We start from the raw sequence: 19,245 nt of genomic DNA on the forward strand, positions 1-19,245 counted from the left end.
CATCCTTACCTGGTCTGGCCTACACATGACTCCAGACCCACAGCAATGTGGTTGACTCTTAACTGCCCTCTGGGCAATTAGGGATGGGCAGTAAATGCGGCATTGCTAGTGACACCCTCATCCCATGAATGAATGAAGAACAAAACATGTGTTGCCATTTTGTGACTTGTCATTGTTCTTTGCAGCATAATACTTTTTTTAACTTCAATTTGATACCATCCTTACTGTCCTTGGCTCACCACAAATGATGTAACACATTTGTAGATCTTTCTCAATGGGGTATATCTTTGTTGAAAACCATTAAGTATCTCCCCAAAGGGAGGTGAAGGCTTAGAAGTATTGTTCCTGGACTACTAAACGAGAAACTCTAGTACATTCTTCAAAATCTTCCCTCCCCGTGCTGCATCCCAAAACCAGCCCAGCTCGTCCCTGCCTACCTAACCTGTTCTTCCTCTCACCCAAGCCCACCTCCCACCTCAAGCTGCACCTCCATTTCCTACCTACTAACCTCATCCCGCCCCTTGACCTGTCAGTCCTCCCCGGACTGACCTGTCCTCTCCCTACAAATCTACACTCACCTCTACTGTCTCCATCCCCGCCTCTTTAACTTGTCTGTCTCCTCTCCACCTACCTTCTCCTCTATCCGTCTTCGATCCGCCTGCCCTTTTCTCCCTATTTATTTCAGGACCCTCTCCCCATCCCCCTTTTCTGATGAAGGGTCTAGGCCTGAAATGTCAGCATTTGTGCTCCGAAGATACTGCTTGGCCTGCTGTGTTCATCCAGCTCCACATTTTGTTATCTTACATTCTGGGGATGTGAGTCTGAATTTCACTATGGCGGATAATAGAAATTGAATTTTAAAAATCTGGAATTGGAAGTCTAATGATGACCTCAAAAACCAATGTCATTTGTCATAACTCTCATCTGGTTTACTAATGTCCTTGGGAAGTAAATCTGCCCATCATTACTCCGTCGAGCCTACGTGTGACTCCAGGCCTACAGCAATGTGGTTGCCTCTTAACCGCCCTCTGAAATTGTCTGGCACACTACTCCATTCTATCAAATTGCTGCAAATTCCAAGCAAAGGAAGGAAACCAGATAGACCACCAGACCTCAACATAGTCACTTCATGACAATTGAACTCCATCAACCCCGCAAACGCCTTACTACTAATGTGTAGCAGCTAGCATAAAAATTGAGAGAGCTGCTTTACAAACTATAGCCCCAATCACAGAATGATACCTTACATTTGATGTCTCAAACCCCATCATCATTGCTGGGCTCGCTCTGTCCCACAGGCAGGACACACCGAGGAGAGGAGATGGCACAGTGGTGAGCAGTTACATACCAACTAACTTTTCTTTTCTGCTGAGGTCACCGACTTAAGAGGAATATTGGTATATAGTCAGTGGGATGTTACCCTGGGAGAGCTCAGCATTGACTGCAGACCAGTGACGCTGGTTAGCCAGAAAGAAACCTGGCAGTTTATGATGGAGAAGCTAGCTGAGAAAAACAGCAACGGCATCAATATTTTGTCCCCCTCCTTTTAGAAAGTGGCTTTTGGTTAGCAAGGATACTCGTACTGCCAAGGCACTCAGCATTTCCAATGAAAACTCCAGCACTCAAACTTCTTGGAATATCCCATCAGAGCTCTTCCATTTAGTAACCTCAGCTGGTGGGAAAGTCACATTTTAATTTCTTCAACATCACAAAAGTAGCTAGCAAGTTTGTGTGTGGAATCTGTTCAAGAATTTTCCTCAAAAACAAATCAGTCACAGAATAGTTGCAGTTTGTATAATTTGAACCGTCTTCTCCATTTACTGAACAGTTCATTCCCGGTGCATCCATGGGGCTGCCAAACAAACTCATGAATTGTATGAAGATTAAAGGAAAGCCTGGCTAGAAGTTCCCAATTTACAGTTTAATTATTGGCCGGTACAGTTGCAGCGCCTATCAATTTCCTACAGCCAGACGTTGAAATGTGAATGGTTAGCAATGGAACCTTTTGACATCGTATCCTCTCGGACTGCCAAACCTCCTCATGTGAACAACCATCTGGTTTTTCGAACAAGTCGTAAGAATTTTATTATTACTGGTGCATTGAGACAAGTTTGAGCCCATGAAGATTGTAAAGGCCAACTAGTACAATGAGAGCTCCACCCTGGCACTTCTTAAAATTATGGGATGTGGACATTGCTGAAAAGGCTAGTATTTATTGGCCCAAGTAGCAAATTTAGAACCAACCACATTGCTGCAGGTCAGGAGTCACATATAGACCAGGCCAAGTAAGGAAGGCAGAGATAATGGGAACTGCAGACGCTGGAGATTCCAAGATAATAAAATGTGAGGCTGGATGAACACAGCAGGCCAAGCAGCATCTCAGGAGCACAAAAGCTGACGTTTCGGGCCTAGACCCTTCATCAGAGAGGGGGATGGGGGGAGGGAACTGGAATAAATAGGGAGAGAGGGGGAGGCGGACCGAAGATGGAGAGCAAAGAAGATAGGTGGAGAGGGTGTAGGTGGGGAGGTAGGGAGGGGATAGGTCAGTCCAGGGAAGACGGACAGGTCAAGGAGGTGGGATGAGGTTAGTAGGTAGCTGGGGGTGCGGCTGGGGGTGGGAGGAAGGGATGGGTGAGAGGAAGAACCGGTTAGGGAGGCAGAGACAGGTTGGACTGGTTTTGGGATGCAGTGGGTGGGGGGGAAGAGCTGGGCTGGTTGTGTGGTGCAGTGGGGGGAGGGGATGAACTGGGCTGGTTTAGGGATGCAGTGGGGGAAGGGGAGATTTTGAAACTGGTGAAGTCCACATTGATACCATATGGCTGCAGGGTTCCCAGGCGGAATATGAGTTGCTGTTCCTGCAACCTTCGGGTGGCATCATTGTGGCAGTGCAGGAGGCCCATGATGGACATGTCATCAAGAGAATGGGAGGGGGAGTGGAAATGGTTTGCGACTGGGAGGTGCAGTTGTTGGTTGCGAACTGAGCGGAGGTGTTCTGCAAAGCGGTCCCCAAGCCTCCGCTTGGTTTCCCCAATGTAGAGAAAGCCGCACCGGGTACAGTGGATGCAGTATACCACATTGGCAGATGTGCAGGTGAACCTCTGCTTAATGTGGAATGTCATCTTGGGGCCTGGGATGGGGGTGAGGGAGGAGGTGTGGGGACAAGTGTAGCATTTCCTGCGGTTGCAGGGGAAGGTGCCGGGTGTGGTGGGGTTGGAGGGCAGTGTGGAGCGAACAAGGGAGTCACGGAGAGAGTGGTCTCTCCGGAAAGCAGACAGGGGTGGGGATGGAAAAATGTCTTGGGTGGTGGGGTCGGATTGTAAATGGCGGAAGTGTCGGAGGATAATGCGTTGTATCCGGAGGTTGGTAGGGTGGTGTGTGAGAACGAGGGGGATCCTCTTGGGGCGGTTGTGGCGGGGGCGGGGTGTGAGGGATGTGTCGCGGGAAATGCGGGAGACGCGGTCAAGGGCGTTCTCAATCACCGTGGGGGGGAAGTTGCGGTCCTTAAAGAACTTGGACATCTGGGATGTGCGGGAGTGGAATGTCTTATCGTGGGAGCAGATGCGGCGGAGGCGGAGGAATTGGGAATAGGGGATGGAGTTTTTGCAGGAGGGTGGGTGGGAGGAGGTGTATTCTAGGTAGCTGTGGGAGTCGGTGGGCTTGAAATGGACATCAGTTACAAGCTGGTTGCCTGAGATGGAGACTGAGAGGTCCAGGAAGGTGAGGGATGTGCTGGAGATGGCCCAGGTGAACTGAAGGTTGGGGTGGAAGGTGTTGGTGAAGTGGATGAACTGTTCGAGCTCCTCTGGGGAGCAAGAGGCGGCGCCGATACAGTCATCAATGTACCGGAGGAAGAGGTGGGGTTTGGGGCCTGTGTAGGTGCGGAAGATGGACTGTTCCACGTAACCTACAAAGAGGCAGGCATAGCTGGGGCCTCCCAACTGCACCTCCCAGTCGCAAACCATTTCCACTCCCCCTCCCATTCTCTTGATGACATGTCCATCATGGGCCTCCTGCACTGCCACAATGATGCCACCCGAAGGTTGCAGGAACAGCAACTCATATTCCGCCTGGGAACCCTGCAGCCATATGGTATCAATGTGGACTTCACCAGTTTCAAAATCTCCCCTTCCCCCACTGCATCCCTAAACCAGCCCAGTTCATCCCCTCCCCCCACTGCACCACACAACCAGCCCAGCTCTTCCCCCCCACCCACTGCATCCCAAAACCAGTCCAACCTGTCTCTGCCTCCCTAACCGGTTCTTCCTCTCACCCATCCCTTCCTCCCACCCCCAGCCGCACCCCCAGCTACCTACTAACCTCATCCCACCTCCTTGACCTGTCCGTCTTCCCTGGACTGACCTATCCCCTCCCTACCTCCCCACCTACACCCTCTCCACCTATCTTCTTTGCTCTCCATCTTCGGTCCGCCTCCCCCTCTCTCCCTATTTATTCCAGTTCCCTCCCCCCATCCCCCTCTCTGATGAAGGGTCTAGGCCCGAAACGTCAGCTTTTGTGCTCCTGAGATGCTGCTTGGCCTGCTGTGTTCATCCAGCCTCACATTTTATTATCAAGTAAGGAAGGCAGTTCTTCTTCTCCAAAAGGACATTAGTGAACCAGATGGATTTTTTATGACCATCAATAATAGTGAAACTTGATTGTTGCTGAATTCAAATTTCACTAGCTATCGTGCTGGGATTTGAATCCACGCAGCCAAAACATCAGCTTTGCATTCAAGAACATAGAACATTGCACAGTACAGCACAGTACAGTCCATTTGGCCCACAATGTTGTGCTGAACCTTTACCCTGTGCCTAAGGTCTATCCAACCTTCACTGCTACCTTATACTATCATCCATATGCCTATCTAATAGCCATTCAATGCCCCAATGAGGCCAACTCCAGTACCCTCTCTGGTAACGCATTCAACGCTCCTACCACTCTCTCAGTAAAGAACCTACCTCTGATGTGTTCCCGAAATCTACCTCCACTCACTTTAAAACTATGCCCCCTCATAATAGCTACCTCCACCCTAGGAAAAAGTCTCTGGCTGTTCACTCTATCTCTACCTCTGATCATTTTGTACATCTCTATCAAGTCACCTCTCATCCTTTGTCATTCTAAAGAGAAAAGCCCTAGCTCTCTCAATCTTTTCTCATAAGACCTTCCCTTCACTCCAGGCAACATCCTGGCAAATCTCCTCTGCACCTTTTCTAACGCTTCCACATCTTTCCTGTAATGAGGTGACCAGAACTGGACACAATACTCCAGATGTGGCCAAACCAGGCTTTTGTATAGCTGGAGCATAACTTCATGGCTCTTGAACTCAATCCCTCTACTAATAAAAGCTAAAACACCATATGCCTTCTTAACAACTCTATCCACCTGGGTAGCAGCTCTCAGGGAACTGTGGACATGAACCTCAAGATCCCTCTGCACCGCCACACTGCCAAGAATCTTTCCGTTAATCCTGTATTCTGCTTTCAAATTTGTCCTTCCAAAATGTATCTCCTCACACTTTTCAGAGTTAAACTCCATTTCCCACTTCTCAGCCCAGTTCTGCATCCTATCAATGTCCCTTTGTAACCTAGAACAGCCCTCTGCACTGCCCACAGCACGACCCACATTCATATCGTTTGAGAACTTGCTAATCAACCCTTCCATTCATTCATCCAAATCAATCACAAAAATCACAAATAGAAGAGGACCCAGAAAAGATCCTTGTGGGACACCACTCGTAACTGAGCACCGTGTTGAATACTTTCAACCCTTTGTCTTCTAAGGGTCAGCCAATTCTGAATCCAATCTGCTAAATTTCCCCCTGTCCCATGCCTCCTTACCTTCTGCAAGAGCCTTCTGTGGGGAACCTTATCAAATGCCTTACTTAAATCCATAAGGATTCTATGCTAGTGCAGTGACTTTAGGGGTGAGATAGCCTGCACTGGACCAGCTTGCCACCCAGTTATTTAAAAGCCGAGAGCTGTCCCCTCACCTGCCCACAATGTTAGGATGTCGTGAGGAGAATGGACAGATCAGAACATCATAGAATCCCTAAAGTGTGGAAGCAGGCCATTCGGCCTAATGAGTTCACACCAACCCTCCAAAAACCGTCCCATCCAGACCCAACAACCTACCCTATCCCCTGTAACCCCACATTTCCCAAGGCTAATACACTGAACCTGCACATCCCTGGATGCTATGGGGCCATTTAGCCTGGCCAGTTCACTTAAACTGCACATTCTTGGACTGAGGGAGGAAACCAGAGCACCCAGAGGAAACCCATGCAGACACAGGGAGAACATACAAACTCCACACAGATTGAGGCTAGAATAAAACCTGTGACCCTGACGCTGTGAGGCAGCAGTGCTAACCACTGGGCCATTGTGACGCTCCAATCAGTCTCAGAGGAGAGGGGAGAGAAAATTACCTTGGGGGAGCCCTCAGTTGCATATAGGGGCCTGAAAAGGAAACACCACTCCACCACACAGCCAGAAGCCTTCCTGGTTTCACCTGGCTCACTAGACAGTTGGCCTTGGCCTGCCTGCTGTCGTTGTCATTGCAATGAGAGTGGACATGTACCGGTAGGTGGGCAACATGGCTCCACCGCAATAGGACTATATTATACTCTAGAGGCGAGGCTGTTGGGAGGAGGTGAGAGTAAGATAGTGGTTGGAAACAATATTTTAGCCTTGAGATCAAGAAAAACTATAAGAATATAATGATGGCAGTCATTAAGTGAATAAAATGTGACTTGAGGAGCTAGGATAATAAGCATAAATGCAAATATCCAGAACTTTAGAATGAAAAGGCTGCAATTGTTAAAGGCTGATCCTCAAAGAAATTGGGAATAATAACATCAGGGCATCTTGCTTGAGTAGCTTTGGAATAGACAGTTATAACCATTTATACAGGTACAATATCTTCAATTGACTTGGAAATGGAGACAATGGTTGGTCTTATGTCGGGTACTATTGACAAAGGCAAAGTGTAGTTGATGAAGGAGTATAGTTTTAATAGTTTTTTTAGAAGGCTTGAGAGAAAGAATTTGAAGCTGAAACCCACTCTCCCTTCTCTGCTTAAGCTGATAACTCAGTTATTAATTAGGCAGAACAAAGACAGAACTGATGAAGGGTCACTGGGCTGGAAATATTAACTCTGTTTTTCTCTCAATAGATGCTGTCAGGCTTCCTAAGTTTCTCCGGCATTCTCTTAGTTTTGAATCAGATTTTGAGTTCTTTGTGTTTATTACATAGAAACATAGAAAATAGGTGCAGGAGTAGACCATTCGACTCTTCAAGCCTTCACCACTATTCAATATGATCATGGCTGATTATACAATTTCAGTATACAGTTCCTGCTTTCTCTCTATATCCCTTGGTCCTTTTGCTGCAAGGGCCATGTAAAGGATCCCCTTGCCTATGAACTGCCCCCAGTAGCTTTCTGTGGGAGAGGATTCCATAGATTCAGAAATCTCTGAATTAGGTGGATTAATAGACTGAAGCAAAATCATTTTAATGCAAACAGTGCAATTAAAAATAATGACAACATTTTTTAAATTCTCTAGCAATAAACTACAATAGTAAATATTATCACAATCTTACTGGTTCCAATGTTGTAATACTTTCAGCAATGCATTAGTTCAATAAAATTTACAGCAGGTGGCATGCTTTCTGGCATATATTTTATTTTTGATGACAATAAGTTAATTGTTTAGCATCCAGGAGCAACAAGTCCAACATTTCTGGATTTCAGCTGTGGGCAGGAAGGAACTTTTCCACTGAACTCCACTCCTTTTTACAAAACAATCTATTTTCCTGACTAAATCAAACACTGGGGCTATGTTCATGGAGCTTAATGGCCTTTCCTTGTTTGCAAAACAATGTAATTTTCCCAAATCTCTCAATATCCCTTCTGTGCATTTTCCAGCATGCAAGACCATACCCTCAATGTACAGAAACAGCACAGAAGCAACTGCTTTTTTTCTGTTTGGGCGGATCAATGGCATTCAGGGAAACCAGCACGTAGCAAGCAGCTGACTTTTGTCAAGAGACTGCCTCATCAATTCAAAGATGTGCAACAGAGCTCCAGGGATACATCCATCCCATCCTTCAGCGAAATTGTTTGGCCTCCATTGGCACAGAATGTTTTCAATGTGAGGGAACCGAATCTGCAGGTTATAATTATTGTATCACCAGTTACGATTGCTGCAAAATCATGCTCACAAACAGATAGAAAACCACCATATTTGTCCATGAACAAAATATCCTCTTAGGCAAGGCTTGTAAAGAGAACATTTTTATTTTACGTTTGACTGAATACAGTCACTGCACCAGTTTGAATTCGTGAAGAGAAGAATGCAATAAAGTTTGATTTGAAATAAAACACTGGACATGGAATTCTAGTAAATGAACATGGGAAAAAGAAAAACAGATACACTTAGCATTGTTTCTGCTAACAAGCTGCAAACATTTACAGCCTTTTGTTTTTTGAAAAGTATCAGTTTGAATTGTTTTAGCTAACAAAACACTTTTGAGCAAATGGGTGGAAAAATGAATTGAATTCACCAATATTAATGTGATAATTAGTTCTGAGTTCACCGATTCAGCCGACTTAAATGTACTCACAGAAAAGTGGCCTCCTTGAGGTCTCTACCAAGGTTGGTAATCATGCATCCATGGAGCCAACTTTGGCTCCGAAAGAAATTATTGTTGGCTGACTTACTGCCAAGATCCAAAGAGAAGACATTTGGAATCAGCCCAAGTGCGAAAAAAAACTTAGCTCCCGAGCCAAGTTTCTCCTTTGTTTCAAAATCAAACCACACAAGTTGCTCACCGACCACTCCCTGGATACTGCTCCTCATCAACAGGTGTCAAACATGAAGTGACACGGCCAGTGGGATTGGTAGTACAGAACTAGAAACCAATATGCATCAGACAATTAGACATGCATTATGTTCCAAATCCGACTTGCTTTTATGCAAGGAAAACAGTTGAGAGTAAAACACTGTGGATAATTTAATTGAAAGCATTAAATGTCATTGACTTCAAAAGAATCACTTAATTGATTGCTGAGCCAGTGCTGGTAGTCCTACAATCTGAAACAAAGTTCTCCTAGGGTTCTTTGATTTCTGTAGGACCCAACTACAAATCTTTTACTTTAAATTATTGATTTACTAGATATTAAACATGCTCTGACATCTTATTCTGCTTTATAAAATAAAGAAAACATTTCCTTAAGAAAAAATCTCACTTCTCACCCCACAGTTATTATTGACAAATGTCTACAGTTGAGACAAGAATTAAGATGGAGATAGTGGAATCTTCCCCTGGGGAGTTTTATTTTAGTCATTCCCAGGGTGAGGACATTGCTGGCTAGGCCAGAATTTATTGCCCATCTTTAATTACCCAGAGGGCAGCTGTTAAGAGTCAACTACACTGCAGTGGGTCTGGAGTTACATGTAGGCCGTTTCCTTCCCTAAAGGACATTAGTGAACCAGATGGCCTTTTCCCAACAATTGACAACGATTTTACAGTCATCATTAGGACTCCTCATTCCAGATTTTTATCATATTCAAATTTCACTATCTGTGATGGCAGGATTTGAACTCTGATGTCCAGAACGTTACCTGGGTCTCTGGATTAACTGTCCAGTCATCATACCACTAGGACATCAGCTACCCCAATTTGGGCAGCTGGGCTTAATTGGGTGGCTGGCCGCAATTCAGTCTCCTAATAGTGGGTCAAAGTTTTGTAATCTGAGCTCTCAGAACTCTTCAGGCAGGTCAGTTTTGGGGGCCTCCTTCGTGTATGTAATAACAAATGTATCAGGAGTATGAGTAGGCCATTACCTGCCACCCCAACACCCTCCCACCTTGAGATGCTCTCCCACTTTGTATGATCATGATTGATCTGATTTTAACTTTGAATCCAAGTTCCTGCCTACCCTTGGTAATCCTTCACTCCTTGCTTAACAAGAATCCTTTTCCCTCTACTGTAAAGATATTCAAGGACTCTGCTTTCAAGAACTTACAAGAAGAAAATTCCAAAGGCTTGTCATTGTCTGAGGGAAGGCAATTTTCCCTCACCTCTGTTTTAAACGGATGACCGTTGCTTTTTAGATAGTGATCCCTTGTTCAAGATATCTTCTAGCCATTAGTATATCATGAGTACTCAAGAATACCACAACCAAACTGAAATTACAATCACATACGCAATGTTTATGAACGAGTCATGCACCTGGTGGGGTAAACTTCATCCTGTAATCTCTGCTGAGTACAAACTTTTTCAACACCTTGGCACCTTCAAATACTTTCATTGTAGGGGTGAAGCCTGACCATGTCAACCAGCTCAGGAGAAGTCAAGATAATAAAGCGTGAAGCTGGATGAACACAGCAGGCCAAGCAGCATCTCAGGAGCACAAAAGCTGATGTTTCCGGCCTAGACCCTTCATCAGAGAGGGGGATGGGGAGAGGGAACTGGAATAAATAGGGAGAGATGGGGAGGCGGACTGAAGATGGAGAGAAAAGAAGATCGGTGGAGAGGAGAGTATAGGTGGGGAGGTAGGGAGGGGATAGGTCAGTCCAGGGAAGACGGACATGTCAAGGAGGTGGGATGAGGTTAGTAGGTAGGAGATGGAGGTGCGGCTTGAGATGGGAGGAAGGGATGGGTGAGAGGAAGAGCAGTTTAGGAAGGCAGAGGCAGGCTGGGCTGGTTTTGGGATGCAGTGGGGGAGGGGATGAGCTGGGCTGGTTGTGTGATGCGGTGGGGGAAGGGGAGATTTTGAAGCTGGTGAAGTCCACATTGATACCATTGGGCTGCAGCGTTCCCAAGCGGAATATGTTTGCGGTCGTGCTCGAAGTCACAGTTACAGAGTCATAAAACTGTACAACAAGGAAGTTGACTTTTCGATCAAACTCATCCATGGTGACCAGACATTCCAATCTGACCTAATTCCATTTGCCAGCATTTGGCCCATATCCCTCTAAAGCCTTCCTATTCATGTCGCCATCCTGAATAGGTACGTGAATACCTATTTTTACATGTTGTAATTGTACCTGCTTCCAACATCTCCTCTGGCAACACAGTCCATACACATACTACTGTCTGCATGAAAAAGTTGCCCCCAGGTCCCTTTGAAACCTTTCCCCTCTCACCTTAAAACTATGCCCCCTAGTTTTGGACTCCCCTACTTAAACACTCACAGTGTAAAGGATGAAGTTTCTTCATATAAATCAGCTTGAGAAGTCACAACCACATGTGGTCTTGCTTGCACTTCTTAAACAATAACTTCCTGAGTGCATCTCATGTAAGCTGAGTAAAGGAATGATACTTTGATTTGCACCAGTGTCAATCTTGGCATATCACAGAGTCATAGAAACCCACAGTGCCATTTGGCCCATTGACTCCACACCAACCCACTGAAGAGTATCCTACCCAGACCCAGCCCCTTATCTTACCTCTGTAACTCTGCATTTCCCATAACTAATCCACCTAACCTGCACATCTTTGGGCTTTAGGAAGAAATCAGGGCAGCTGGAGGCAACCCATGCAGACTTAGGGAGAGTCCGCAAACTCCACCAAGACAACTGAGCCACTGCGCCACCCTATAGTGAAGTTTGTCCATTCTTTTTGTGTTTAATCACTAGGATGGATCAGAAGGCTTCAGTTCTGCCTGTGCCCATGTAGCGTGTCAATTTGACCATATATAATAAAACAAAGAACTGTGGATGCTGGAGACCTGAAATAAAAACAAATTGCTGGCAAAACTCAGCAGGTCCAGCAAAACCTGCAGAGAGAAATCAGAGTTAGCATATTGAATCCAGTGACTCTTTAGCAGAACTGCTAGCAGCTGGTATGGTATATTTGGTATGTAAGCTGAAGACGAAGTTGGGGGGGGCGGGGGGTGTGGTGTGGAGGGGATGTTCAGTGGCCAGATGGAGACAGAGCCCAGAGAGAGAAAGACGGAGATAGAGAGAGAGAGAGAGAGAGAGAGAGCGAGAGAGAGAGAGAGCACAAAAGTGAGATGAAACGGGGGTATTTCTTATAGTAGGTCGGGACAGAAAAGAAGCTGAATAGATGATAATGAGAGCTGAGGACTGTGAGCTGCTATTTCTGTCACATGCAGTTGGATGCTATGACCAGATATTCTCCACTCCCTCAGCAGCATTTCCCAGGGACCATTCCTTCTGGGACAGTCTGGTACATTTTTCCTCCATTCCCAACATCTCACCACACAACTCCAATGGAATCATACATGGTGCAACAAGTGCCCACATAGTTCCTCCCTCCTCACTCTCCAGAGTTCCCAACACACCTTCCAGGTGAACCAGCAATTTACCTGAATTTCACTCAACCTTGCCTACTGCGTCTGCTGTTTGCAGTGTGGTCCCTTCTAAACTAGGCAGAAAAAAAACCCAGGCTGAGTGACCGCTTCGCAGAGCACCTACTTTCTGTCTGTAAAAATGACCCCGAGTACCACTTCAACACACCACTTCATTCCCATTTCTGTCTTACCCTGCCTCAGCGATCCTCAGTACAAGCATGAAGAATAGCATTTCATTTTCCACTTGGGTATCCTGCAGCCTCTAGGACTGAAAACAGAGATCAATAATTTTAGAAACAAAAATGGAAGATGCTGGAAAAGCTCAGCCGGCCTGGCATTATCTGTGAAGAAAATAATCAGTTCATGTTTCCAGTTGGAAACCCAAAACGTTATGTCTGAATTTTTCTTCACAGATGCTGCCACACTTGCTGAGCTTTTCCAGCAACTTCTGTTATAGACAACAGACAATAGGTGCTGGAGTAGGCCATTCGGCCCTTCAAGCCAGCACCACCATTCATTATGATCATGGCTGATCATCCACAGTCAGTATCCCGATTTACAGCATCCGTGTGTTTTTTGGCTTTTATTCGATAATTTTGATGCCTGATTTTACCTTTACATGTGTTTTATCCCACCCAGGCCTGGTCCTGATATGGCGTGTGTTGTTTTCAGTGCTGTGTTTCCATTCTCTCTGACTCTTAGCTCTTGTAATCATTTAATCAGCTTCTGTTCTGTCCTGGCCTACTTTCAACAATCCCCTTCCTTGCCTACAACTTTCTCACCTCCCTCTCTAGGCTGCATCCCCACCAATCCACTCACCTCTCCTCACCATGCACCCCCCCACTCCCCCTCCTCCTGCATACCCATGGGTAATGTTTGATTGAGGTCTGCTAGCCGTTAAGTTGCAATTACCACTTTCACATTGTGGTATACTTGCGTGGTATCAATGGAACTTTGGGTGATTCTTCAACATTGTTCCTTGGTTGGCTGTAAACATACAGCTGTGGAGCGTCATGTATTATATTGGGTTTCTTTATGCGATTGGACTTCCTATCCATGTTGATCTAATGTCCTCCTATAGATTAGAGCTTATGTCATGAAATGCTGGAGTCTGAGGAGGTAGGGGAAGCCCTTAATGAGTTTTTTGCTTCTGTCTTTACGAAAGAAACGAACTTTGTAGTGAATGAAACCTTTGAAGAGCAGGTGTGCATGCTGGAATGGATAGAGATAGAGGAAGCTGATGTGCTGAAAATTTTGTCAAACATTAAGATTGACAAGTCGCCAGGCCCGGACCAGATTTGTCCTCGGCTGCTTTGGGAAGCGAGAAATGAAATTGCTTCGCCACTTGTGAAGATCTTTGCATCCTCGCTCTCCACTGGAGTCGTACCTGAGGACTGGAGAGAGGCAAATGTAATTCCTCTCTTCAAGAAAGGAAATAGGGAAATCCCCAGCAATTACAGACCAGTAAGTCTCACATCTGTCGTCTGCAAGGTGTTAGAAAGGATTCTGAGGGATAGGATTTATGACCATCTGGAGGAGCATGGCTTGATCAAATACAGTCAACACGGCTTTGTGAGGGGTAGGTCATGCCTCACAAACCTTATCGAGTTTTTTGAGGATGTGACTAGAAAAGTTGATGAGGGTCGAGCTGTGGATGTGGTGTATATGGACTTCAGTAAGGCATTTGATAAGGTTCCCCATGGTAGGCTCATTCAGAAGGTCAGGAGGAATGGGATACAGGGGAACTTAGCTGCTTGGATACAGAATTGGCTGGCCAACAGAAGACAGCGAGTGGTAGTAGAAGGAAAATACTCTGCCTGGAAGTCAGTGGTGAGTGGGGTTCCACAGGGCTCTGTCCTTGGGCCTCTACTGTTTGTAATTTTTATTAATGACTTGGATGAGGGGATTGAAGGATGGGTCAGCAAGTTTGCAGACGACACAAAGGTCGGAGGTGTCGTTGACATTATAGAGGGCTGTTGTAGGCTGCAGCGGGACATTGACAGGATGCAGAGATGGGCTGAGAGGTGGCAGATGGAGTTCAACCTGGATAAATGTGAGGTGATGCATTTTGGAAGGTCGAATTTGAAAGCTGAGTACAGGATTAAGGATAGGATTCTTGGCAGTGTGGAGGAACAGAGGGATCTTGGTGTGCAGATACATAGATCCCTTAAAATGGCCACCCAAGTGGACAGGGTTGTTAAGAAAGCATATGGTGTTTTGGCTTTCATTAACAGGGGGATTGAGTTTAAGAGTCGTGAGATCTTGTTGCAGCTCTATAAAGCTTTGGTTAGACCGCACTTGGAATACTGCGTCCAGTTCTGGTCGCCCTATTATAGGAAAGATGTGGATGCTTTGGAGAGGGTTCAGAGGAGGTTTACCAGGATGCTGCCTGGACTGGAGGGCTTATCTTATGAAGAGAGGTTGACTGAGCTTGGTCTCTTTTCATTGGAGAAAAGGAGGAGGAGAGGGGACCTAATTGAGGTATACAAGATAATGAGAGGCATAGATAGAGTTGATAGGCAGAGACTATTTCCCAGGGCAGAAATGGCTAGCACGAGGGGTCATAGTTTTAAGCTGGTTGGTGGAAAGTATAGAGGGGATGTCAGAGGCGGGTTCTTTACACAGAGAGTTGTGAGAGCATGGAATGCGTTGCCAGCAGCAGTTGTGGAAGCAAGGTCATTGGGGTCATTTAAGAGACTGCTGGACATGCATATGGTCACAGAAATTTGAGGGTGCATACATGAGGATCAATGGTCGGCACAACATTGTGGGCTGAAGGGCCTGTTCTGTGCTGTACTGTTCTATGTTCTATGTTCTATGTTCTATTACTTTGACGGATGAAACAAATCATATCTCACACAGGATTTTGATAACACAGTGTGGAACTGGAGGAACACAGCAGGCCAGGCAGCATCAGAGAAGCAGGAAAGCTGATGTTTCAAGTCGGGACCCTTCTTCAGAAATGGGAGAGGGGGAAGGGAGCTCTGAAATAAATACAGAAAGGAGGGATGGAGCTGGGGAAGATAGGTGGAATGGTGATAGGTGAGTGCAGGTAGGGAGTGATGGGGATTGGTCAGTGAGGTGGGAGGAGCAGATAGGTGGGAGAGAAGATGGGCAGGTTGTTTCAGGTCAAGGAGGCAAGGATGAGAGGGAGGGTTGGTCATGGGATGAGGCCAGGGTGGGAAGATTTTAAAACTGGTGAATTGTGTGTTTAGGCCATCGGGCTGTAGGCTCCTGAGAATTTAAATGCTCCACTGAACACGTTGATGGCAATTGCTGTTCCAGAGTCAATCGCTTGCAGATGTTTCTGGTATGCTTCATTTGTTTTGAACTTATGTCCTTCTTCCATTAGAGCATCAATGGTGTTTTCTTTGGGATTGTCTACAAGTGCCTTTTAGATGGGCTTAATGAAAAGATACAGAAGTTATTTTAATCTTGGTTAGGCCTTCCTTGGTGTAATGGTTTTATTACAATGAATAGGAGCTAACGGTACTTGAGAAGGTGTAAAAACATTTCACAAGAAGATTAATTTATCAGCAAAGGCCAGGGGTCTTTCCTCTGAGGTGTAAGTGATAGGGGTCTTTAAAATCTTGAAATAGCTTCTCAGATGGGGATAGAGAAATTATTTTCACTTGTACAGGAATCCCCAACTAAGAGGTCAAATGTAAGACAGTCCCAACAAATTCAATAGGGAATTCAGAAAGTTCTCCAAGAAATTGTAAAGTGTAGTTGAGGCAGTCAGACACTTTGTAGTTCATTTGAAATGTTTGCAAAGGAGTGCCTGTGGGATCCATTACGCTAGAATTTAGAATTAGGATTAGATTTTATTGTCACAAGTACTCAACTAAGGGATACAGGAATACAGGGAAAAGTTTGCAGTGTCGCCATTTGTAACATCATCTTAGGTACACGGTACCTGGTAACAAATTCTTTCATAAAAACTAGAAAAATAACGAAATACGTTCAAAGTGCAATATTACAGTTCTTCTCAGCATAAAGCAATAATTAAGAAATAAAATTAAAACTTCAAAATTACAGTCCTTCTTCAACCATGGGTCTGCAGTACCTCCACACTGGGAGCTCCCCACAAGGGCTCAATGCCTCCCCCGCGCTGGATTCGGTCATTTGATCCCCCTAACTCCTTGCTACCACCTCACCGCCAACTGCCATCTCCGGGCTCCCCGGCTGCCTCGCCATAGTTTGCCAGAGCCTCGTTTTGGGGCCGGTCCCAGACCCCACCTACTTTTGTGGTGACGCCAACTACCAGAGTTCTGCCCAGGCCACACCAACCACTCAGTGGGCGACTGCTAAAGTTGCCGCTCTGGGCAGCTGACTGATGCTGCTCTGCCACTGCTCCATGTCCAAGCTTTCTCCAGAAGGAAAGTTGAGACTAAAACTGAAAGAAACTAAAAAAAAGAGAATAAGAAAGAAGCGCAGTCGGAGCGAACAAGCTCTGGTTCGGGAGCCCTATTCTGCCGCCATCTTGTTTCACATCCACCCCAAGACAGTAGATTAGGTCCTTGGTTGAACATCCTACCTGAGAAATGTATCTGCAACCCTGCTGTATTCCTTCAGTGCTGCACTAGAGCATCAGCCCAGCTCTTTGTGCTCATATTCTGGACTTAGACTTAAATTCACAAACATCAGACTCAGAAGCTGGGGTGTTCCTAATGGACTGAGCATTTGCTATTGCTGACAGATTGAAGGCATTGAATAAGACAATTATTACACGGTATAAACATTGGCTCCGAAATGTACTGTTGTTTCCTTAAAAGAAGTTCTTTGAAGAACTGAGATAACATGGTGTAGAGCTGGATGAACACAGTAGGCCAAGCAGCATCAGAGGTGCAGGAAAGCTAACGTTTCGGGTTGAGACACTTCTTCAGAAACGTCAGCTTTTCTGCTCCTCTGATGCTGCTCAGCCTGCTGTGTTCATCCAGCTTTATACCATGTTATCTCAGATTCTCCAGCATCGGCAGTTCCTTCTATCTCTTTGAAGAACTGCTGGGCCTCAATATTTCAGGCACAATGCTCTGCTCATTGTTTGAAAGACAACTTCAAGACCTTAATGTTTCAATCTAACTTGGGTGAAGTAGTTCATTAACAGTTAAAAAAAATTAGAATGAAAGTTTTGTCAAATGCATTGTCTTTTAAGAGAGCAAAAGCTATCATGCAGAAATAAACAGCCTCATTCTCAAAGTAAGCCTTGCAAATTCTAAAATTCTACTTTATCTAAATATTTTCTTAATAGATTTCCCATAGATTTTCCTGTTTGTCAATAAAATCACAAATAATGCCGCATTCAGGCAAGTTGAAAAGTGACAATATAACATTCTTATGTGTTATTAAAAAGTGAAGAATTTCAATTGTGGCACAAAAACAGAAGCTGCTGGAAAAGCTTAGCAAGTCTGGCAGAAGCTGTGAATGTTTTCCCAGCTACCAACAGTTCTGAGGGAGTGTCACCAGACCCGAAATGTTAACTCTGACTTTTTTTGTTTCTTTATAGATGCTGCTAGGCCCACTGAGCTTTTCTAGCAACTTCTGTTTTTGTTCTTGATTTACAGTATCCATGCGTCTTTTGGTTCATATTCTTCAATTGTGGCACCCCTCCTTGACTTGTTATGGACCAGACCAGACTTCCTAAAAATATTTGAATAAGGTATCCTAGACCCTAACTTTTTCTTATTTTAAAGGTAAATTTGAAGTGCTGTGTGTAGGTGCAACGTGACTGGTCAAACTACTGGGCATTAAGTCAAACACAATTCATTTACACACTGTAGCTAAAATACAGCCAAAGAAAGAGAAATTTAGAATACTTTAACTGTTGGAAAATTTAACAGAATAATAGATACAGTAATTATCACTAATTAACTGTTCTAATATGGTAACATCCCATAAACACCTTGGAAAAAAAAGGAAAATTCAGTCACAGCTTCTAACATGCTGTTCTACAATCTAGGAGGAAGAATCATCAACAAAAATTCAGAGATAGTAGCAGCCAGGAAACATTCACTGAAACTTCCAACTCTGTTGAGACTCGAATAGCTTCTGATGCTAATGAGAAAACACAACCCAGAAATCCTAATCTGTAAGAGCTGGCCACACCCATAGAAAACTGTTTAAAAAAAAGCAAGGTCTCCCAAATTGTTTACTCAACTGGTCTTAACTAGCCAGCTCTGTGCCTCTCCTTCAATCTCTCTCCTAAGATAAACCAGGACAAAATAACCTCTTAAAACTATAGCATCGTCACACACTGCTATACCTCATAATTCTACAGTGTTTGTTTTTGAGCAGATCCTTCATCAATCAAGTGATTATGCTAATGAGCAATATAGGTATCCTTCCAATTCTGTTCTGCATTATCTATAATATTTCAGCTTTAAAGTTAACCCCACCTGAATTGAGTCATTGTTGAAAGACTAAAAGTATCCCTGAAAATCATTTGGACTCCTTACAATTTTTTTTGTTTTCTCAGTTGAACATTATTTTCTTCTTGCACTGAATGCAGGTACTTTATAATTTCATGAGTCTTTGAGAATGCAAAAAGCTACCAATGGCATTTCTGGCATCAATTACTTTTTGCTTTTCTACATTACCTTCTTACATTTCTTCGTGGGATGTTATTATTTTGCAAGAGGGGAGATCTTGCCATCAAGGTGAGTGATGCTATGAAGTTAGGGATAAGACCATGAGACCATAAGACATAAGGCCATAAGACATAGGAGCAGAAATTAGGCCATTCAGCCTAATAAGTCTGCTCTGCCAATCAATCATGGCTGATACATTTCTCAACTCCATTGTCCTGCTTTCTCCCCATAACACTTGATCCCCGTGACAATCAAGAACCTACCCATCTCCGTCTTAAACATATTCAATGACCTGGCCTCCGCAGCCTTCTGTGACAGTAAGTTCTGCAGCCTCGGGTCC

This window comes from Stegostoma tigrinum, chromosome 10 (genome assembly GCF_030684315.1).
Source record: "Stegostoma tigrinum isolate sSteTig4 chromosome 10, sSteTig4.hap1, whole genome shotgun sequence".
NCBI classification, from domain to species: Eukaryota; Metazoa; Chordata; class Chondrichthyes; order Orectolobiformes; family Stegostomatidae; genus Stegostoma; species Stegostoma tigrinum.